This window comes from Peromyscus maniculatus, chromosome 7 (genome assembly GCF_049852395.1).
Source record: "Peromyscus maniculatus bairdii isolate BWxNUB_F1_BW_parent chromosome 7, HU_Pman_BW_mat_3.1, whole genome shotgun sequence".
NCBI lineage: Eukaryota > Metazoa > Chordata > Mammalia > Rodentia > Cricetidae > Peromyscus > Peromyscus maniculatus.
Genome location: NC_134858.1, coordinates 76,857,755 through 76,882,960, shown reverse-complemented (window position 1 = coordinate 76,882,960; position 25,206 = coordinate 76,857,755). Strand labels below are relative to the sequence as shown.

General features: G+C 38.7%; 1 long non-coding RNA gene across 1 annotated transcript in view; it reads left to right on the top strand.

The window, feature by feature from the left end:
• Positions 1–25,206, top strand: part of LOC121830909 (uncharacterized) — a 73,454-nt gene that overhangs the window by 16,984 nt on the left and 31,264 nt on the right. The window contains exon 4 of the long non-coding RNA XR_013052836.1: positions 17,195–17,409. This is a non-coding gene — a long non-coding RNA (uncharacterized LOC121830909). The remainder of the gene's footprint in view (positions 1–17,194; positions 17,410–25,206) is intronic.

The window sequence follows — 25,206 nt, the reverse complement described above, 5'->3', positions numbered from 1 at the left end:
GTACTTAAAGGGCTAAGTGGGAAGGGCAGAGTTTTCAGGACTAAGAACCCACTGTGACTCTCAGAGGTTCAGAATTATGAGGCAAAACTCATAATTTTATTCTGCTCAGAATTATCTTAAGTATAGAAGTTTAACATCTTCAGATCCACGTAACATGCCTGTTCTTTCAGCTTCCTCAAATCATGTTTGTTTCTTCATGAGCAGCTCTTTTCTAAATGAGGGAGGCAATGTAGAGAGGAGAGCTGTAAGACAAGGCTCAATGCTAAAAGTAGCTGAGAAGGTCACAGCTATCACTATGTAGTCTTAACCTGTGCAGGCGCTGTGCATTTCTCTGCTGATTCATGTTGCAGATGGATCTTTATTATTCCATGTAATGGGGACAAATGTCCCTGAAGCTCCAAGAATCATTAAGTACAAAGATAAAGTTGCAAACACAAGTAATCTGATCCTAGAGCCCAGGTTCTCCTCTCTGGTGCAGAGACACTCACCTGTCAGGTTGATTTTCCTGGAACAAATAGCCGATAACAAACTGCTTAGAGCCAGCTGAATTAAAGACATCCTTTTTTTCTCATTTGAGTCTTACAGACACACAATAGTCTGCATATTATTTTGAGAAAAATGTATAAAAGAACCTAAACTTGAAGAGAACTGTTTAGTGCTGCAGAGTGTTATGCATATGCCTTGGAATGGTTACTGTTAATTGGCAAATCTGCAGAATCAGAATCAGAATCAGCTGGAGTCAGACTGCTGGCCCTGCCTATGGGAGGCTTTCTTGATCACATTAGTTGCAATGGGAAAATCTGCCCATTCCCTGACTGGGCTCCTGTACTGTGTAAATGAAGAAAAGGAACTCTTCCTTGCTCTCTTCTCCTGACCGAATGTGATAAGACCAGTTTCTGCAGATTCTAGCTGCACTCACTTCCCCAACATGGTGGACTGTACTCTGAACTGTGAGCTAGATTAAACACCCTCTCTCTTCAGTTGCTTTTGTCTGGGGGATTTTATTAAAGCAACAGGAAAAGACTCCTGTCTGCGTGTACTCTCACATGGAACATCTGCTCATTCATATACAAGTGAGAGCATCAATGGGGAATGCAAAGGAAATAGCCTAAGACTCATTTTCCAGGTTAGACTCAAGCCACTCTTACTTACATCTTGTTGTGTTTGTAATACCCTGGAGGTGCCCTAACTAGTTCTAGATAGTATTACTGCACTTTCGTATAGCTGAAGTCCAGCAGGGGTGTTTATCTTCTCCCCATTTTCATTTATAAATAGCAAGGCAATTGCTAAGCATCTGCTTTCCAGGTACATCAATTCTGATTGTAAAATAACTCATGTAGAGACATGCTTGTGCTTTGGCGTATTGGGGGATGCCTCTATGGTCTTTTTGCTTTTCTTTTTTTTTATAAAAATCTGAGCATTACATCAGAAAATCAATATACTCAACAATCTTTACAGATTGTTAAGTGAAGTGGGCATCAGCTGAAGTGGACAGAGACTGTGCAGCAGAACTAATCTACCCGGAGCTTTGCAAGAATGAGCTTGCCTTTCCCAAGTCTAAAAGCACAGAGTGGTGGTATATGAAATACATCTTATGGCAATGAGCCATTGAAAGCACAGAACTACCACTGTCCTCTTCTCTTCTGTAAAGAAGGCTCTGGAATTGATATTTTAAACAGAATCACAAGGTTCACATTTTTTTAGGATAACTGATCTCAGGGTTAACGCTGTGAGCCCTAAGAGAATTGGAAACCATTTATTATTTATTTTCCAAATGTATGTCTGTCTCTCTGTATATCCACATGAATGTCTGCCTCTCTGTTTCTCTGTCCATGTCTGTCCCTTTGCATCTATCTATCTATCTATCTATCTATCTATCTATCTATCTATCTATCTATCTATCTATCTATCTATCTCTGTCTCTCTCTTGCACTGCTTCCCTCCCTTTCCCCATGCTCTCTATATATGTATACATGCTCACACGGAGGGGAGGGGTACACATTAATGTATAAGCCATTGGTCGACATTGGGCATCTTGCTCATTCTCTCTCCACCTTACTTTTTGAGGCAGTGTTTCTCACTGGATCTGAAGCTTACCCATTTGACTGACTGGTTGGCTGGCTAGCTAGTCCCAGGATTTCATCTGTCTTCATCCTTTGAGTTAGAACTAGAATTACAGACACATGCCACTGTGCTTGGCTTTTATGTAGATGTTGAGGATTCAGATTCAGGTCCTTGCGTTTAGATGACAAACACCTTACTAACCAAGTCATCTCCAGCTCCTCCAAATGAGTAGCTTCAGTTCCCAGCATCAAGGAATTTTGGGGAAACTCCATCCTCTGCTTGTCCATTTGGAAGTTCCTTCTTTGTCCTTTAAGGTCCTCAAAGACTCACTTGTAGGAAAGTCCTGTAGGAGAGGGAAATCTTTTTCCCAAACTGATCTCCCAACAGAACTCTTTGTAATAACCCTGGCTAATTTTCTATGGAGCAAGTCGTCTTTGGATCTTGTTTTAGGAAATGTTGGTCATAGGCTAATGGAGGATTTGGGGGATGAATTTCAGTTTGGAGGCCACAGTTCCAGCTTTAATCCTGGGTTGTTAGGAATCGTTATAGGAAGGTGAGAAACCCTACAGCTTAATAATTACACCTCACATCTGTGTGGTTTTTATAGTTCCACAGACCCCCTTTCTCACCTTTTCTCATTAAAAATAAAACCCCACTAGATTCTTGTGTGCCAGTAGGCCAGGTATTATAATTCCCTCATTGCAAGTAAATAAATAAACTCATAGAAGGTGAAGAGTTTGCCTACCTAGGTCATGTGTCTCAGTGCCTTGGGTCTTATTAATGACACAACACATGCAAGCCTTAGATGACCTGGCAGCTAAGATCCCAAGGATATGTGGGCTTATATCATTTTGCTAAATTTACTAGTAATGTATTATCTTTTTAAAAATGAGGCTCATAGCAATATTAATTAGTCACTAGTTAAAAATAATTGTGACTTCCTTTCTCAATAGTAATGATGGAGTGACTTGAACTCAGGAGGCCTTGTTCCTCTTTTCTGCAGTCTACAGTACACCATGATTCTTTTAGTTAGTATAGTCCACCAGAGTAGTCATCTATGCAATAACAAATGGAACTTACACATCTTCAGGTTGTCATTCTTGCAACTTCGGCATCGCCTTTTAACATTTTTGTGAGCTTTTTTCCCCTAGACTTTTTTATACCCTGACTTCTTAAGGCTTATTCTAACTTATTTTAGTATAAAGCTACAAAAAATAGATTCCTATCAAAGTTATAAAGTTGTACATTTATGTGAACCTGTAACAAACCAGCCTAAACAGTGGGTGTTCAACTACATATATGCACTGTTTTGCTTCTTCAACAGTCTCACCCATCATTTCTCAGTCAATTTTGACATTTGTGAAAAATTTAGCATATAAATGAGTAGAACTTATAAGGACCATTGAACATGTACAACCAAAAAGTATTTTAAGTTTTAGATTCTGTATTTTAACTTTGTTTAACGACCCCAATTTCACAGCTCTTTTTCTTCTAGAATAAACCAAGTCTTATTTTCTTAGGCTTTCTACCACAAAAGTACAGATATCTCTAGAAACACTCCATTCCCCACCCCAGCTTTGTAATCTTTTTTGTTCTAACTGATCCAGAGAAAATAAAAATGCATCATTGTTGAAGTCCACACTGCTCAAGAATAAATTGTATCTTGCTTTGAGTCATATTATATGTTCATTACATCTAGAAAAACAATCTGGACAATAAAAGTGCCAAATGTTAGCTCAAGCTATAAACACACGATGGCATGTTTACATCAGGCATCAACTTTTCTAGATTTCTTTTGGTAATGCTTCTTGCTTCCTGCTAAAATTCTTAACCCGTTTGTTTCTTGACTTATAAAATAGATTAATTATTTTTGATTAATGAAAATTAGGAACCTTGATTGGCCCTTATTTGGGGCTTGGTTGCATTAAATGAGTCTAGTGTTGATCAAAAATGTATTTTTAAAGGGAGTTTGGGCTAATATATCAACAAATGAGGAGCTATAAACATGATTAATATACACATTAGACTTTCCTTATCACACTTTGCTGGCAGTTTTTATCCGGTCACAGTTAAAATTCCATTGAGTTCTTTCTGTTTTTGTATAAAATACAGATTATGTGGAGACAGCAGTCTGAGCAACTGGAGTTTCATCTTGTCTGCCCATTAATTATTAATGGTGTTTCAGGACTTCTTATCTGTCACTGTGGAGAGATGGAGGGCTGCATTTTTATAGTCATTTCTAGTAAGAAAACAAACTGTGTGATGCCTGTGCACTGGGCACAAGGAAAGGACAAAAGTGTGTCTGCTTCATGCAAGCGCTCAGAAGGTAGGTAGCGTTTCAGTGATTTTAGCATCTCATGGAAGGACAGTGTCAATTTGGAGAGTAAACTGAAGCTGAGAAAAGCCCATTATCTCCTTTGATATCTTTTTAAAAATTCCATGATCTTAAAGATGTTGAACATGGGTCACTGTGAGTACTGGAGACCCCAGAAACCAGGCACAGATTATGTTGATACTGCCATAACTCCATTATAGTTGTATGTCTCAAATGCCTGAAGAGATGGCTTGATCTTCTTACAGCGGGACAGTGTTGCAACTTGGAGCTCCCAGTGGAAAACACACCTTATAACATGAGACTTAAATTGGTCCCCTCATCTACAGTGTGCCTAAGGAAGCAGATATCACAGACTGTGACACACAGCTTTTACAGCAGGACTTAATAATCGACAATGAGCCTTGACATTTGGAAAGCTTTCTTAGCTTTGCTTATTACAATCAGTAAAATGTATAGCCCTGATTTTAAGCAAGAAATAAAACTACCATAGAGGATGAGTGAAAAGATATTTCATTAGTTTAAATTTAATAAGCAGGGAACCAGGGGAAGATGGAAAGGAAAATATATGTTAAATTCACAATAGAATTTCTATGTATTAGAATATTTCTAAACTCTGATTTATTATTTATTATTAATAATATTCAAAATACCAAGAAACTTTCTTGTGATTACTTGTTACCTTAAACAGACTACTTCAAGTTTTCTTGCATGTTTGATTTTTCCTTTGGAGGAAAGACTGCTGCCCATTAACTCCTTCCATTAATTGCTATTAAAGAATGTAAGAATAATCTCACAGCACATGAGAATGCACATATACACAGTGTTTCTCTGAGCATTCATTTATATAGTAACTGTATCATCACAGTTACTGTCAGTGACAGAAACCACCAGTTGTCCCAAGCATCCATTCTTCTTTTCATCTCTCTAGTTCAAGAACACACTTTTCAAGTTCTCACGGGGATCTAGAACTCCTGGTCACTGAGGCTTTTTATAGCCAGTTGTGACCAGGTGAGTGTGGCTATCACCACATAAATGGGAGCACATGTGGTCTGTGTCACATGCTTAGGAAAAAAATACTATTTGCTAAGTTTCTTTTTGATAAGATGATCAAGGACCCTTCTTAAATCTTGTAGATGCTGGGCGTGGTAGCCCATGCCTTTATTCCTAACACTTGAGAGGCAGAGACAGGAGGATCTCTGTTAGTTCAGGGCCAGTCTGGTCTACAAAGTAAGTTCCAGACCAGTCAGGACTACACAGTTTCAAACACACACACACACACACCCAGAAAAAGTCTTTGGGAGAAGAGAAAAATTCTGGGACTTTTCAATGTAACAACATTGAAAGGCCTGGGTTCTTGGAGCATCTGGAAAAAAATATGCACCTAATTATGTACTCCATGGAAGGCACCATACAGAAGAGATGGATTCCTGTAGTATTTCAGGCATTCAAGCTGAGGTTTCTTCCTCACAGCAAACTACCTTATCCCTCACTTACTATTCCCTATGGGGAGAGCTCCAGCCATGAATAACAAGCAGATATTCACAGCTTCAGAGATCTGGCTAGTTCTGATAACACTGCAGCAAAAGCCCACAGATGAGGTATCCTGTGTTGCTGTCTATTGCCGTGATAAAGACCATGACCAAAAGCAACTTGGAGAGGAAAGGGTTTATTTCAGCTTACAGCTTATAGCCCATTGTTGAGGGAAACCAGGACAGGAATCCAAGGTAGGAACCTGGAGGCAGGAAATGAAAGAAGAGACTATGAAGGAATGTCTCTTACTGGATCATGGCATGCTCAGCTTTATTATTTTTTTTTATAAAACTCAGGACCACCTACCCACGGGTGGCACCACCCACAGTGGGCTAAACCTCACACATCAATCATTGACAAAGAAAATGCCCACAGACATGTCCATAGGCCAGTTTGATGGAGATGTTTTCTTAATTGAGGTTTCCTCTTCCCAGAAGATTCTGGTTTGGGTCAGTTGACAAATAACTAGCCAGCACATAATGTTAAACACGACTGGAAAAAATCAATTAAATTATTCCTAATGGTATTCTGCTATACTCATAAATCTGTGCCTTGACCAGTAGTCATTGGAGAGGCTTACTCCAGCAGCGATGGAAGTGGATACAGACCCACAGGCAGACATTGTGGGGGGAGATAGTCTAAATTGGAGGTATGCATGGAGTTCCTCCCCTTTGAGCTCAGGGAATCCCGTGAAAGAGGGGGAGGAAACATTGTAGGAGTCAGAGGGCATGTGGGACACCAGGAGAACATGACCCACTGAATCAACTAAGCAGGGCTCACATGGAATCACAGAGACTGAAGCATGGGACCTACATGGGTCTACAGCAGGTCCTCTGTGTATATGTTATGGCTGTTAGCTTGGTATTTTGTAGTACCCCTAACAATGGGAGCAGATGTATTTCTGACTCTTTTGCCTGCTCTTGAGACTCTTTTCCTCCTATTGGGTTGTCTTGTCCAGCCTTGATATGAATGTTTTTGCCTTGTTTTATTGTATCTTGTTTTGTCATGTTTGGTTATTGTCTCTTAGAGGCCTGATATTTTCTGAAGGGAGATAGAGGTGGAGTGGATCTTGGGGGATGGGGGAGTGTGTGTGGGGAGCTAGGAGAAGTGGAGGGAGGGGAAATTGTGGTCAGGATGTATTATATGAGAGAAGAATCTACTTTTAATTAAAAAGTATTTGTTTCAAAAATTAAATTTTTTTAAGGCAAAACAAAATTTATCATTTATTTACAATAAAATTAATTGGGATAAAAACCCACTATATGCAGCTGTGTGTACCCTTAAGTCATTTCTTTTATAGAAGTAAAAAGTTAAGACTAAAATTCAGACAGACATTTAAAGGGAAATCTTCTGCCTTAAGAATCTGAAAAGCAAACTGTAAGTAGTTCATTCTACAAAAAAAAGTTACTTTTGTAGGACATAAACAACTTTACATTATAAACAAAGAATGCCACATGTTTAACTTAAAATTCTGTTTGTCCTGTTACAACCTTAAGCACAATAAGACAAAAAAAAATCAGTTGGCTTCTAGTCTCAGAAAGCTTTGTAGCCCTAACAGATGTGGAAAGATGGTATTGAGTCTTTCCTTTGGCTCAGTTAGGCCACGAGGAAGTTCACCGAGCTTTTAAGGACTCTGTCACATTAACATGAAGAACATACCAATTCTTACTTTTTAAACATCATCTTGAACAGTAAACAGAGCTCAATACAAAATCTAAAATTAATATTAATTAAAATCTAATATTATTTTGGAAACCCCCAGCAGTGTCTGTCCTTACTGAAAAAGAACAAACCTCCCAGTGTGGGGTACACACCAGCACCCCAGCACTTGGGAGGTGGAGGCAGAAAGATCGGTTTAAGGTATTCCTAGGTAAAAAATTAAAATTTTTAAAGCTTTTGAAATAAGTCTTAATATTTTTTAGAATTGCCAAATCAATTACAAAAATGAAAATTTATGCATAGAAAAATATTAATATATTAATATTTATATTTCTATATACACATAACCATATATATATATATATATATATATATAGAGAGAGAGAGAGAGAGAGAGAAAGTAATATATAGGACATATAAGAACTCATAAACCTTAAATAACAAAAAACAACAACAACCCAATCAATAAATGAACTAATTGAAATGAACATATGAAAAAATATTCAATATTCTTGGTCATCATGGAAATGCAAATTAAACTACATTAAAATACCATCTTACTCCAATCAGACATTCATACTTAAGAAAACAAACAATTGCTGGTATGGATGTGGTGCAAAGGGAACACTTATGTACTGTTGGTAGGAATGTAAATTGGTCTAATCATCATGGAAATCAGTATGGAAAGCTTCTCAAAAAAATACCTAAAAATAAAACTAATATATAAGCCAGCTGTATCACTTCTCGGAACACATTCAGAGGACTCCATAGCAACACACTATAATGATATCTTCAGATACAAGTTTATTGAAGCACTATTCATGATAGCCATGGCATGGAATCAGCCTAGATGTTGGCCAACAGATAGATGGAAAAGAAATTAATGTGTGTGTATGCGCGCGCGTGCATGCATAATCAGTTTTATTCAATCATAGGGAAGAATGACATTGTGTTATTTTCTGGAAAATGGATGCAACTAGAGATGATCATATTAAGTAAAATAAGTCATATACAGAAAGACAAATATTGAATTTTTCTCTCATTTGTAGGCCCTGGAATTCTCTGTACATACAATATATACATATACATGCATGTACACACACATACAGAGGAGAGGGTTGGGGCATATGTTTTCTCATCCAGTGGAAACACTGCAAAATTAGTTGACAAAGCATATTTTTTTAATAACTGTAAGCTAGAATGAGAGACAAATATCTCTGAGCTGTTTATACTAAACCTGTCATGATAATAATACAGGTAATAGAAAATAGAACAATGGTATATGAGAATAATAATGTATTCATCACATCAAAAGCATGGGCCCAACTTACTATCTGATCCTTTAATATAAAAGTTTAAGATCATATTTTTAAGTCATGTTACAATTTAGAGTCTAGTGCCATGCAACTAGTTTATTTTAATTCAATTCCCTCTATGTGACGCTCTCTACCTCCAGCCAATAGAATCACATGAAACTAACTGGCCCCAAATGGCTCTAGGAAGAAGATAATGAAATAGCTGATATAATTACACAAACTTCAAAAGGCATATATATAGAATTTCTGATGTTATATTTTGTGTCTCTGGATGCTATCACTGTGACATCTCACAGGTATGTCATCTGAATCTAGATCATTGGATAGGTATTGGTAGATATTTATCAATTTATAATTTTGTGAAAAATACTCTCAATGATCAACACACATGTCCCATGGAGCATCCCTGAACAAATAGTAGCCATGTAAGTGTTCTGTGTTATATCTGTGTTCTAAGAATTATCAAAGAGCAAAGTCTATGTTTTGGTTTTTAACTTCCAAGTGATCTTCCTGCTCTGGCTAACTAAGTACACTCAGCAACAACTCACAGGTGATGGTCCTAGATGACAATGGTTCCAGCAAGAACCAATGAAATCATGGCTCAATTCCTTGTTACAGTGGTATACTTCATAACATCTGAATTAGTTTCTTGTGTGAAACTATAGTTGACCTTTCAAATGTGGTAGTGAGAGATCTGGCCCAGTGACAAAGAGACTGAAATCAGGAAATAGGGAAAAATAACAACCTAGAGAATAATGGTTGAGAGAAGAACATTAATACTAAATAATGAAGAAGAATGTAAATAGATAAGGGATTCAGGGAGCCCTGGGCCTTTAAAAGGTTGGAAGAGGGATGGCAAAGATAAAAAGTGATAAGACATGTCAAGAAGAACAAAGTCAATGTGTGTACATTATTCAGTTTAAGGAATTAGAGTCATGGGGTCAAGTGTGGGTAACATTAAATATGAGTAATGAGGAATAAAAGAAGTAAAAAGTGAGCTAGCTTCATAAATCAATTCCAGAGCAACTTGGCTGGGGGAGGAGAGAGAACAGAGGATAACCCACTGTAGCCTGTTGAAATGTCAAGATGTATTACCAATTACTAAGTATCGGTGTGTTCATTCAAAACCTCAGTATTTGGAGTCATAAAACTTCACCCCAGCAACTAGTGGGATCATCTAATTTTCACATTAAAATATGCTTAAAGAAAACAAGAGAGAAATGCTAGCATCAGTAGTAAAAAAAAATGCAGCATAACAGCAGGCAGATGGAGAAAGAACATAGGTGCCCTTGTTGCAGCCTGTTGTCCCAGGATGGATCTCATAGGAGACCTCATTTGGCCATATAGATGGTGCCAAGGAAGATGCTGCTGCAAAGGGCAGGAAAAAGGGGGAGGTTAGAATGCAGATTTGGGCCAAAGTCAAGTGCCAGGACCCCTGCTCTTTCTGCTCCCACTGGGAGCTGTACAGGCAGGAGGAATCAATTATTCAAGATGAAATTACTTCATCTTCACTAATCTTTCTAAGCCACCCTTCATCCACTTCTGAGAGCCTACAGAGAGCAGAGCTCCCCAACAGACTGAAACTGAACATGGAATGTGAATAAGAGGAAGGACTCCAACAGTCATTGGTCATGTTGTCACTAAGGTTTCATGATGGATTTGTTACTGACATACTATGCTAATTGATAGTATTCTAATTGATACGTTTCCACCAAGCTGGTGTCCCACGTGACTGGACCTATAGAGTTTCATTTATAGAGAAACATGCATAGGATTGGTATGATTCTTTATCCATATTATAGATAACTTCTTGATCTGAGGATAGCATTGTCCCAATCTTTATTACGTGAAAGAGAAGCTTCAACCATTGAGTATACATATGTCGTTCTTTCAAAGATTATTAGTCTTAAGGCCTCCCTTGGGGAGTCAACAAAGTCTAGCATACTAATTTGAGGCAGAACTAAGCCCCTAGGAGTGGATGGGAGTGAGATGGGGGGAGATGGAGGGGCGGGAGAAGTGGAAGGAGGAGGAACTGGGATTGGTATGTAAAATGGAAAAAAAAAACTTTTAAAAATAAATAAATAAATAAATAGTGTTGTTAAATTTTTTTATTTAATTTTATTTTTTTATTTTACAATACTATTCAGTTCTACATAATAGCCACAGATTCCCTTGTTCTCTCCCTTCCTGGCCTCCTCCCCTTCCCCCCAGCCCACCCCCGATTCCCACCTCCTCCAGATCAAGGTCTCCCCTGAGGACTGGGATTGACCTGGTAGACTCAGTCCAGGCAGGTCCAGTCCCCTCCTCCCAGATTGAGCCAAGCGTCCCTGCATAAGTCCCAGGTTTCAAACAGCTAACTCATGCAACAGGCCCAGGACCTGGTACCACTGCCTAGATGCCTCCCAAACAGATCAAGCCAATCAACTGTCTCACCTATTAAGAGGGCCTGATCCAGTTGGGGGCCCCTCAGCCTTTGGTTCATAGTTCATGTGTTTCCATTCGTTTGGTTATTTGTCCCTGTGCTTTATCCAACCTTGGTTTCAACAATTTTCGCTCATATAAACCCTCCTCTTTCTCACTAATTAGACTCCCAGTGCTCCACCAGGGGCCTAGCCGTGGATGTCTGCATCCAGATTCCTCAGTCCTTGGATGGGGTTTCCGGCACAACTATTAGGGTGTTTGGCCATCCCATCACGAGAGTAGGTCAGTCCCTGCTGTCTCTCTACCATTGCCAGCAGTCTTTTGTGGGAGTATCTTTGTGGATTTTTGTGGGCCTATTTAGCTCTTTGTTTCTTCCTTAGTGTTGTTAATTTTTTTTTTTGAGACAGGGTTTCTCTGTGTAGCTTTGCGCCTTTCCTGGGACTCACTTGGTAGCCCAGGCTGGCCTCGAACTCACAGAGATCCACCTGCCTCTGCCTCCTGAGTGCTGGGATTAAAGGCGTGTGCCACCACCACCCGGCATTAAATTTTAAAAGCTAATAACTTCAGTCCTACACTGTGGTCACACATTCAGAAGCACACACAGCTTTTGCCCACATTTCCAAGGATTGTTCTTTATATGAACAACTGTGGAGTTCAATATGGCAAACCTAATGATCAGTATACTTCAACATGTACTCCCTTTGGAGCACCTTACAGGGATGGGTCCTGCTATAAACCTAAGTATGACAACAGGAAAGGAAGAATGAGATTTAAAGGGTAGCTACAGCTTCCTTGGCTCATTATAGTGGCTGTATGAGCATCTGGAGCAGTGATTCCCATCATGCTCTACACTGACCTTCCATTAGGAGGAGGAATGGAGCATTTTGCTCCTTTGTTTCGCCTTGACCTTTCTGGCATGCATTTTGGACTCTGTAGATAGAGATTTTACATGATTTTCTTTCTTGAAGATATGAATGACACAAATGACTTTTTTCATCTTGAGAAGTGCACAATTGCTAATTTTAAAGCGGTGTGTGTGTGTGTGTGTGTGTGTGTGTGTGTGTGTGTGTGTGTGTGCTGTAAGCAGGGATGAAAGGAAGGTTTAGTGGGAAGAGGCTGAAGTAAGAAGTCTGGTTGTCCAAGGTAAGAATCCCAACATGGGTGTCACAATGCCACCTCTTTCATGAAATCTTAGGTTCTTCATCTGGAAAAGTAAATATGAGCATATTGCATTCCATCATGCCTTTCAGACCCAAATATTCCTGGTCCTCAGAAGTTACTCAATCAATACTTTCTCTCCTCATCCAAGAAAAATTGTGGAAATTTTTTTCATTTAAAAAAAATTACTACTTCCTTTTATAATGAATTCTCATTATTTAATCTATTACTCCACCTCAAGAAAGAAATGAATACTTGCCAGAAATTAGTAGGTCTGAAAAAAACTGTTCCATCAAAAGCCACCCCAAATTGGTGTGTTGAACACTTGCAATGTTAACAAATACACATATGGCTAATGTCACCACCATGCATTTTATATCACAGTTCTGTTTTTACCCACTGGTATAGCTGGATTTGGAATTAGGAGTCTTCCAGAGATCTTTCAGATTCTTTCCAGCCTCACCCTTCAGACAATTTGCAGTCAGCCAGTTATTTCACAACTAAACCAAGTGTCTTAGTCAAGTTTCTATTCCTATGATTAAGACCATGGCCAAAAGGAACTTGAAGGAAAGTGGGTCTGTTTGGTTTATACATCCCCACTGCAGTCTGTCATCAAGAGAAGCCAAGGCAGGAACTCAAGCAGGGCATGAACCTGGCAGCAGAAACTGAACCAGAGGCCATGGGGGAGTACTGTTTGCTGGCTTGTTGTCTGTGGCTTGCTCAGTCTACTTTCTTATACAACACAGGACCACCTGCCTGGGATTGCACTGCCCACAATAGACTGGACTCTCCTACACCCATCATCAATAAAGGAGATGCTCGGCAGACTTGCCTACAAATCAATTGGATGGAGGCATTTTTCTCAGTTGAGGTTCCCTCTTCCCAAATGATTATAATCTGTGTCAAGTTGACAAAAAAGAAAAAGGAAAGGAAAAACCTAACCAGCACCCTAAATGATCCAGAAAGCCATTGAGATCCCTTTAGTCACCCCTGAAATAATCCTTTCCACCAAGAGATCAGAGTCAGTGTCTCATAAGGGGCTGTTGAACATCAGGCCGGTTCCAGCATAGAGCTACTTTCTTACCTGAACCTCTGCTTAGACTGTTTAAGTTATCTCCAATACACTCTTCCCATCTTATTTCAACTGGAACATTTTAAAGGGGAAAAATCAAAACAAAATAAGACAAAACCTTCCTAACATTCATTTGCTTCATGGGAAGACCTGACCATCTTCTAAATCCATCCAGCCTATAAATCTATCTGCAGAGATTTGATTGGGTTTATGCATCTTTATCCTATTTATTTGTGTCATTTACTTCTTTTATTAGTCTTGGCTCCTCAAATTACTTAGATTGGACATTTCATGAAGAAGATGAACATTTCTTTTTTGCATTTTTAACTTTCCTTGATTTGTAATACATTATGTACACTATTAATTTTACAACATAAGATTAATTTACTGACTGATCCTTATATCATAATTTATCAATTTTTATTCATTTAAAATGCTCTCCATCCATGCATCCATCCATCCATCCATCCATCCATCCATCCATCCATCCATCCATCCATCAAATACATCCATTACTTTACACATCAAATAAATGTCTATTGATCTTTATGGAGAAACATAAAGTAGATATGACATTCAAGAGTTTGCAATCTTTCTAGGAGGTATGAATAATTGCCACATAAAATTATAGTATTATAAGGACTACTACATCATAAAGGGCCAGCATTATTTATGTATACAGGTGGGAGAGGAATTGCTAGAGGAGGTAGCATTAAGGAAGAGCCCTCATTTATGAAAGCAGTGTCAGGGGTTATGTTCCAGGCAGAAAAGACAATTTTTTTTTTCGAGACAGGGTTTCTCTGTGTAGCTTTGCGCCTTTCCTGGAACTCGCTTGGTAGCCCAGGCTGGCTTCCAACTCACAGAGATCCGCCTGGTTCTGCCTCCTGAGTGCTGGGATTAAAGGCATGCGCCACCACCGCCCAGCCCAGAAAAGACAATTTATTCATCACCCTGGAGCATTCAGCCATGGAGACTAGAAAACAGGTCATCAGCAATGGGAAAAGAGCTAGTGAGCTAGACAGGGACAGAATTATGTCTTGGATGTCACACAAAACACCTGGGACCTGTTTCTTTAACACAGAAATATTTTTTCAATAACTTTTGAGAGGAAAAGAACTAGCTTGTCTCTTGACCAAATTTTAATCATTTGCATGATCTACTGTGTTAGTCATTCCCTAACAATGCAGTCAATATTTGTGGGCTTTTTTAGAAAACCCACATATTCCTTTGCTCTTCTCCAGGAAAACTGTATAATAGTTGGTTCTGAGAAAGTGTTTTGGGAAGAACCAGTAGCACAATATGAATCTCTGTGTTAGAATTTTAACACGTAATCTTCCACTGGACCAGTAAGCTGGAGAACAGTATGCCCCTTTTCTTTTGTTTTACCCTGTGCGCTATTGCTTAGAACATTGCTGGCTCATGGAAGTTCATCAAAATATTTGTTGAATACATGAATGAAGAATAACTGAGCAACAAAGTACATAAGACAAATACTGACAGAACCAAAAACAGAAACCGGCAAGCCCCACTATTAGAGATAAGAATGGATATCAGAGACAGACAGATCCAGCAGGAAGAAAGATCAATAAAGACAGTTGAATTTCATAGCACTATCAATCAACTGGATGTAATTGACATCTATAGGCTGCTTATCCAACATCACATATCCTTCTCAGGCTGACTTGGGACATTCACAAAGAAAGACTTTATCCTGGCCTGTAAAATACATCTTGGCAGATTTAAACAGTAGATGTAATAGTATATCTGCTCCCTGACCACATTTGAATTAAATTAGCAATGAATATCAGAGACTGAAGGAGTGCACTCACCAACTTGAACTATGATGCAATAATCCTGTAACAGAAACATCTGTATTGTAAGGCAGGAATTTGTATTGGTTCACTGGAAATATCTTTGGATAAGATCTTATATTTAATAGGTAATAAACTCTCTTGTTAGCTTTTTCTTCATCTTCCTCATCCTCCTCTTCTTCTTATTCTTCTTCCTCTTCTTCCTCCTCTTCCCCCTCCTTTTCCTCTTCCTTCTCTTCTTCCTCTTGTTCTTGTTGTTGATTTTCTTCTTCTTGTTCTCTTTGTTGTTCTTTTTCTTATTCTTTCTTCTTCACCTTCTTCTCCTCTTCCTCTTCTTCCTCCTCTCTCTCATTCCCTTCCCCCCACTTCTCATTCTGTTTGTCAAATAGGACAGTTAGTAATTTCCCATCTGTTTCATAGACTGTGGCCATCGTGAATAGCAGTCAAGTTCACAGGGATGTTGGGTTTGATATCTATTTTAATTACACATTTTCCCCGGACCTCCACTGATGGCCAAGCTGGTACTACATAAGCAAGTTCACCCTCAAATGCCTTCTTCTGGCCCACTTTCACTTTACACAAACCTTTGTCCTTTGCTGTTTACTCTTTTGTCCAAATGAATTTTCTTAAATTTTTCGTGTAATGCAGATGTGGTCACCAGGGTCAAAACCTTAATCCATAGAGGTTTCTCTCACCATCACTACTTTCAGAATTATTGAAGTCAGTTTAGTAAAAATTGTAGAGATTGTCAGAAACATGATTAATATTCAACATTTTTTCCTAAAAAGCCCTATAGAGACAAATAACACATATTTTCTTTCATTCATAGACTCGAGGAGGAAAAAGAAAAAAGAAATATATGAAATTAAAAGGGGGGCCCGATGTGGAATGTGGATGGAAAAGGGTATGGGGAAGAAGAATAAGAAAGCAATAAAGGGTAGACATAATCTATGCACATTATATGATTGTATGGAAATAGCATAACTAAGTCCTTTTGCACAATTTATGTACCAATAAAATTATTGTAAAGCTACTCTTGAATTATATTGCACTCTGCCCAGCTACCCTAGGCAATCAATCAATAGCTTCTATGACATGTAAATAAAAATGGGAAAATGGAATGATTCTTGCCATTAGTGGTTTCCATGGTCATATATTCCTATTGTGGTATGAAATAACTTTGCCCCACATGAGTGCCAGATATTGGTGAAATTATTAAGGCCACTCCACGTAGTTAAAAAGGAGGTTTATTTTGTGGGGTAACTTACAAGTGAAGGGATAGGTAACAGGGTCTGGAAAAAGTGTGGCGCAGTCCAGCGGTGTTCTCTGGAGAACTCTGCTCCATCTACCTTCAGTGTCCAGGGTCCAGGAACTAAGAGAGCCCACGCATCTGGATCTCGGGTCTTCAGGGTCCTCTCTCGGCCCAGCCTTGTAGGTGTGACAGTTACAGGAGCCTCAGTGGGGGTTGGAACTTCCAGATCAAAGCTGGAATGGCTACCCACTATAGCAGCCTGGTTGTATTTGTCCAAACCTTAACTTGATCTTTGCTTCTCTTTGCTGTGGTCCATGTCTTTCCCCAACCGGTAGCTCCCTTCTTTTTTTTAATGACTTTATCCTTACCTCATATTTTTAACATTTATTCTCATTTGTGATTAATGATTAATTATTCATGCATAGCCAACTTGGTACCCAGCTATGGATTTTATTATCCAATAAATACCCACCAATACAGATGTCTTAGTTACTGTTCTATAGCTGTGAAGAGACCCCATGACTAAGGCTACTTATAAAAGGAAGCATTTAATTTGGGGCTTTCTTACAATTCCAGAAGATGAGTCCATGAACATCATGATTGGGAGCATGGGAACAGGCAGCAGACATTATGCTGGATCAGTAGCTGAGAACTCGGTACGCTGAGGCAACGATCACATGGTGTGTATGGAAGACCAGCTGAGACATCCAGCCTTGTGGACTGAGGAACTACTGGATTCCTGTACTTTCTGTTCATAGCCAGCCATTGTTGGATTAGCTGAACTACACCCTGTAAGTTATTCTAATAAAACCCCATATATATAATATATATATATTATAAATTATATATATATATATATGAATAATTATAACAAGTAATAATAAAGTAATAATATGATGACTTATATAGAATATAACTATATATATATATATATATATACCTATGAGAAAGGTATATATATATATACCTATGAGAAAGAGAGAGAGATTCATTCTATAAGTTCTGGTACTCTAGAACACTGACTAATACAGAGACCTAATATTTAGAGTTGATATAAAAGAATATCTAAAAATCTTGACGCTAACAGTAACAACAAAATTATGAGAAAGGTGAATAAGTAGGAAAGAATGAAACACACTCAGGAACAGTGAAAAACAGGCAGTAAAAACTATCTTAAAAGTGCTTAGGTAGTGGATATAGAAGACAAAAACTTCAAAGAAAGTATAATACTTATGTTTAGAAAAACATTTGAAACTGTAAAATTTTTACTAACTGTAAGATCAAGGTATGAAGATATTTCATACAGTAGAAAGAAAATATAGAACTTATAAAAGGAAGAAAATGGAAATTCTGTATTCAAAAAGCATAATACAGTGAGTCCCAGCAGTGCACATGAGCTGGCAGAAAAAAAAAAGAATCAGCAAACTTAAAGATAAGAGCTGAGGCAAAGGAATGAAGAGAAATGAACAGAGCCTCAGGAAAGATGTCAACAACAGGAATCAAATAAAGTTATAGGTGCTGGGAGAATCACAAAGGAAAAAGAGAAACAGATACAAGAGAAATATCTAAGGAAATGATGGTTGAAGACATCCTGAATTTGACTGTCAAGAATGTAATGCCTACAATGGAGATATTGATTTACCCATGCTATAAAAGCAAAGAAATGCACACCCCAAGAAACCACAACAAAAATGCTTCAAACAGAGGGAAAGGGACATTGCAAAAGCACCCAGAGCAAAAGAACATGTTCTACAATTAGAGAACTTAGAAGGACAGCCGAACCCCACTCCCATCGCAGTGCAATATATATGGTTTCAAAATCTAGAAAAGGATGGGTGATTGCCATGAGCAACTTACAATCTACATATTCATTACAATATCTGGTTATATCTTATCAATATTAAAATTGGAATGCTAAAACCATGCCAAAATCCATTCACAGAAATATGCAAGTTGAAAGCGACAGTAAATGAAAGGACTTGGAGCAGGGCTGGAGAGAGGGAGGGCTCCGTGCTCAAGAGTATGCAGTGCTCTTGCACAGGATCACATCATAACATCCACATTGGGTGGCTCACAGCTGTCTACAACGTCAGCTTCAGGGGATCTGATGCCATCCTGTGGCCTCAGAGGGCACCTGTACTTACCTTTACATACACACACACACACACACACACACACACACACACACACACACACACACACGTATGCACAGGGAGAGGGAGGAAGGGTGGAAAGGAGAGAGAGACAGAGATGGAGGAGGCAGACACAGAAACACACAGAGAAACAAAGAGATATATAATTAAAAATAAAATAAATCTTTTTTTCCTTATTAAAAATTAGAGCTGGGCAGTGATGTCATGCACCTTAACTACTGACACTTGGGAGGCTGAGGCAGGCAGATTTTTGTTGAGTTCTAGGCCAGCCTGGTCTACAAAGGGAGTTCCACGACAGCCTGGACTGTTACACACAGCCCAGGCTGTTACATAGAGAAGCCCTGTCTCAATAAAAACAAAAAACAAAAAAGCAAAACAAAGCAAGAGAACTAGAATAGGTAAACTCATAGAGACAGAAAGTAGAATGGTGGTTCCAGGGGCTGGGAAAAATAAATGCAGGATTTTTTAAAGGAGACAGAAGTTCTTTACAGGATACTGAAAAATTTCACAAATGATTACACAACATTGAAAATATATTTCATGCCATGGAATTGAATAACGGGGGGTGGGGGTGGGGGAGGGGGCTAGGGTATCACAATGAGGCCCACTGTACAGCTGACTTCTTGGCAAAAAAAAAATGCAGCAAGGAAGGAATGGAATGGTACTATCAGAGTGCCAAAAGATAAACAATATCCTTAAGAATCTTACACCACACAGATTATCTTTAAAAGAAGAATGTGAAGTAAAAATGTTCCAAGATTTCCTTTAAAAGCCTGAGAGAATTTATTGTCAATGGAATTCTCATACAAGACACATCTAACCAAATTCTTCAGATTGCAACCAAGGGACACAAGACCGAACTTCACAATTGGATGTGAAATCATTGTGCAGTAGAAATAATTGTGCATGCAAATGTGAAAGCCAGCCCAATAACATAGAGATTCTCCTTTTAACTGTCTTTAAATATAACTTGCACCAAACGATGTGAATTGTGAATATAATTATATTGCTGGACCAAGAGCATAGAGAGAGGTAATGTGTTTGACAATGTACACATATGACAAAGGATGCCACAAGGTGAGAACAAGGCCACACTGGGAAAAAGGGGATATATCAGATGGTAACTCAAATACCCCAAAAGAAACAAAGAGAGTTTGAAGACATAAAATTTTGTGCTTTTTGTTCTCTTGGATCCTAAAGAAGATAGAATATTGCATAAAATAAGACTTACATCAGTGTGTTGTTGAATATTTAACCCTTGTAAATACTAGGTATAATAGTGAGAGAAAAGTTTCTGTATTAACTGAAATCAAGGCAATCTAGATCTAAAACAGATTCTAATAAGTAGTATAAGTTAAAAAACAATTTAAAAATCACTAAAAGAACTAAAGTGTTATACTAGTGTAGCTAGAGTTTTCCTGCCTTGCCCACGGTCAGGACAAATCTCTCTCACCTGCCAGTCTCACAGCTGCTCAGACCCAACCAAGTAAACATAGAGACTTATATTGTTTACAAACTGTATGGCCGTGGCAGGCTTCTTGCTAACTGTTCTTATATCTTAAATTAACTCATCATCTATAAGTTGCTATGTGGCTCATGGCTTACCGGTATCTTAACATCTTCTCATGGAGGGGGCTGGCAGCGTCTCTCTGACTCAGCCTTCCACTTCCCAGAAATCTCCTCTCTCCTTGTCCCGCCTATGCTTCCTGCCTGGCTACTGGCCAATCAGTGTTTTATTTATCAACCAATCAAAGCAACACATTTAACATACAGAACATCCCACAGCATACTAGCAAACATACAATTGCATAAATAAAAGCAATAACAGAGAACAGAGATTTAAAAAAAATATTTGAATCATACAGAAAATCAAAGCCAAAATGGCAGATTTGAATCCAACCCTATAAAAGCAGCAAATAGACTACATAATTGGTAAAAAGATGAACAGATCAGACTAAAAGAAGATTGAATTATTCAAGTATACGTTCCAACATAATTTAGATTCGAAGATAAAAACAAGCTAATCTCAAACGGTGGGAAACACATAATTAGAAATGTAAGAGATTTGGAATGGCTATAGTGATATAAAAATAGTCTGTGAACCAAAACCATGTTTTATAATAAAAAAGAACATTTTTACAATTATAAAAAGTCAACTCCTTGGGAAAATATAAAATTATATACATATATGAATATAGCCCAAATGCCTAGAATTACATGAGAAATAAGTAAAACTTGTGAAAAGAGAAAAAAGAGAAACAGATTCTAGACCTACTCTCAACAACTAGACAGAAAGTTTATAAGAAAGCAAAAAATGATTTCTGTAAACCAAGACCTAACAGACAACATGAACCATCTAATAGTGGCCAAATATGTGTTTTTCTAAACTGTTCAGTTCATCAAACATTCTCCATGTAGGGTATATCATAGACCTAAAGAACCATTATATTTAATAATACTGAGTTAGCACAAAACATATTGTCTAGTTATACAATGTGAAATCAGACTTAATAACCATGACTGCATAAATGCCTGCAAATTAAATAATATACATACTAGTAAACAATAGGTCAAAGAAATATCTTGAATTAAGATAAAAGCAAAATATATTAAATCTCCAGGATCCAGCAAAAACAGGGTTCAGGGAGAATCTGTAAGTAAAAGATGACATTAAACGCCATTTCAAATGAGTAGTTTTCCACAGTATAAAACCAGAGAAGAGCAAACATACCTCAAAGCAAATGGAAGCAAGGAAATGATAAGGTTTTAACATTAATGAATAAAATACAGAGTAGAAAAACAATAGAAAAAGGGAGGAAAACTAGCTTGATTCCTTAAAAGATAAACAACTTGGTGATGTTTAGCTAAACTGACCATGAGAAACAGAAGCTTCAGCTGGAATCAGGAAGAAGACATGGCCAGCCGTCAATCTTACAGATGTGGAAGAGACTGCTATAGAGATACTATGAATAGATGTTAGATTTGCAACAAGCTAGATGACCTGAATTAAGGGGACACCTTCTTAGAAAAGCATAGAAACAGGCTCAAGCAAAAAGAGAAATTCAGCCATAAAGGGGGAAGAAAGTCAAAATAGTTTAAGCTTTTCACAAAGGAAGGCTCAGACTCAGATAGCTTCAGAAATTAATCCTAACAAATATTAAAAGGAGGACTAAGTACAATCCATCACTAACCCTTTCCTAAAATAGAAGGTGAGGGAACACTTCCCCATACTTCCTGTGAGGGTAGTATTACTCTCCTTCCGACACTAAAAATATTACAAGAAAATAGTACAAAGGTTTGCTATCCCTTACAAATATAGATGCAAATTCCTTCAAGAGAATGTCAACAATGGGTAAAACAAATTGGAGCAGGGAGGATGAGGAAAACCATGAAGTTGGGAGGGGAAAGATAGGCATTATATCTGGGAGGAGTGGGAAATGAATATGATCAAAACACAGTGTGTGCATATATGAAATTCTCAAAGAATTATTAAAAATATTATATTTTTAAAGAGGAAATTTGGGCTTCTTTCTTATACCAAATATAATTTTAAAAAAGCAAAATAAAATGAATGATAAACTGATGTAAAAGCTAAAAATGTAAAATACTTATAAGTTAACATAGAATGAAATCTTTTTTCTTTTCTTTTCTTTCTTTTTTTTTTTTTTCCGAGACAGGGTTACTCTGTGTAGTTTTGGTGCCTGTCCTGGATCTCACTCTGTAGACGAGGCTGGCCTCGAACTCACAGAGATCTGCCTGGCTCTGCCTCCCAAGTGCTGGGATTAAAGGCATGTGTCACCACCTGGCATAGAATGAAATCTTTATGAGATTTGGGAGGGTAGTGGGTTTAAAGATGATACCATATGAAGAAGCAGCAAAAAAATTAAATATTACATACTGTAAGCCATTAGGATCAAAAGTTTGAGGTTTTAATACTATAAAGAAGACAAAAAGATGCAGAAAATATTCAAATCTTCAAGTCATATTTTTAGAAGGTATGAGTATCTAGGATATATAAAGAACCCTTACAACTCAATAATAAAATAATCCATCCCAAAGTGGGCAGAGTGTCTGAATGTTTCTCTGAAAAGACAAAAGGCTCATGACACAATGACTCTGGGCAACAAAGCACCTGTGAGCACATACACAGTTTTCCTCACAACTGCACAACACACACACACACACACACACACACACACACACACACACACACACACACACACACACTCACTCACTCTAGGTTCTATACCTCCCACCCAACAGAGAACCACATCAAAAGGGTTTTGTTTAATGGGACCTTTTGGCTCAAGAACCTCAATGAACCTGTGATATATATAGTCCCGGGAAAAAAAATCTGAGTTTCAGAGGGTCAGATGAACTGTTGATACTGAAACAAGGAATACAGAGAAGAAAGAAAAACAGTGAAAGTTTTTAAACAGGCATCTGGAGGCTGGTGTGGTGGTGTGGATCGGTAAGCCCAGCACTTGGGAAACTAAGACTGGAGGGACATGAAGTTGAAGCCAGCCCTAGCTACTTAGAAATGCCTTGTCTCAAAAAGTAAAACAATTAAACAAATAAAACAACAAAAAAGTCTAACAAAAGAAGCGTCTGTCTTGATTGTTGTCTTGGGATGCCCAGGTGAATAATGGCATTCAAAACAGAAGTGCCAGCTTCACCAACCAGCCCAGGGTAGATCCAAATTTCAGGGTAGCATTGAGATGTCCTTGGGCCTTCTTCCTATCAGATGACACCAATAAGATGGCTGGGTTAGGAGGGCAGGGATGATGGCCAGGGGATGAGAAGGAAGGGAGGGACTAACATTTCACTTTCTGAGAACAGGAAGACAAGAGTGGGCGGGAGCATTGGGAAAAGCACAAATGTAGAAAGAGTAGAAGGGAAACTTAAGATCAAGAGCTTCAGAGACATTTCCATCTAGAGGGTGGCTGGAGCAGGTGGTCAGGTCAGTGAACCAGGGGTTGTGAAAGACGGGCCTGAGTTTATCTGACCTCATCATGAATATGGTTCGATGTGTTCCCTGACATAAAATTCTCCAGCTGTCACTCACTTAGCTGTGTTCAAAGATCTCAGGTGGCCTTTGAGAATGGAAGTACTTCATTTTTTTACTCAGGAATTTTTTTTTTTTTTGAGCACCTTCCCTGAGATCCACAGGGAGGCAGGTAGTTAAGGCAGAGCAAAAGGACAGCCTGTAGAACTCTGATTATCAGTTCACTACAGCTACGTTTCCTAGATCCCAGGACTGGTAGGGTGAGAAAGGTGGCCTGGGGTGGTGAGGTGCAGCTGTGGGTTGCTCACAATCAAAGGAGGGGCTCTTTGTGTTTAGCGTCTAGACTGTGTCTTGAGAGGTAAGTCTAGAAATGGTAGGGAAGTGACAGAGTCATTCTTCCTACCAGGAATAGGGTGCTAGGTTGTGGTTCCAAGCATCCTTCTGAGAAAAAAAAAAGCAGGAACTGCAGGAAGTGTGATACCATTCCTCACTGAGAAAGGGAAGCAGCAGTCCACAGCACCCCACAGGTAAGCTATAATTAGGGATCTAAAGTACAGAATCCACCACTGAGACTAGATTTCTAGGGTGTGAGGAGATGTAGCAATTCTCAGGTTGGGCCAACCATCTCCCTCCCTCCCTGCACCCTAAGCTTACACAGCATTACTAATTTCGTTTGTCTTAGTCAGAGTCAACCAGTGTCCTCAAGTTAGAACACATTGAGATAGCTAGGTGAGGATCAGAAGTAGCAGGGGACACTGTCTTGGCACTAGACAATGTCTGTCTCCTGTGTCAGTGTGGCCTTATTTATGTTCCTCAAACACCCTCTAACCAGCCAGGAGAGCCAGCCTCTTTTCTGTTTCTCTAAGGACCAGTGGCCTTTCTGAATCAAGGCCATCGCTCTGCCAACTGGAAGTTGTAGAGGCTGTCAAAGAGGGAAGGATCAGTTTGCTCCTCTTCTAAGGATCCCCACAGGCCAGAGCTGATATGCACAGAGATTAGTAAAATACTCTGATATGCCCATTCTGGCTTCCATCGTGGTGATCTCAATGAAAGAAGACATTGGTCTTAGGTTTCTATTGCTGTGATAAAACACCATGACCAAAGCAACTTGGGTAAGAAAGGGTTTATTTCTTCTTACACTAACACATTATAATCATAAAAGGAAGTCAGGACAGGAACTCAAACAGGCCAGGAACCTGGATGCAGAGGCCATGGAAGAGTGTTGTTCACAGGCTTGCTCCTTGTGGCTTGTTCAACCTGCATTCATATAGCACCCAGGACCAGGAGCCCAGGGATAGCACCACCCACAGTGAGCTCCGCTCCCATCAAAATCATCCATAAGAAAATGCACCAAAGGTTTCCCCAAAGGCTAATTTGTTGAGGACATTTTCTCAAGAGACGTTCTGTTTTCCCAAACAGTTCTAGCTTAT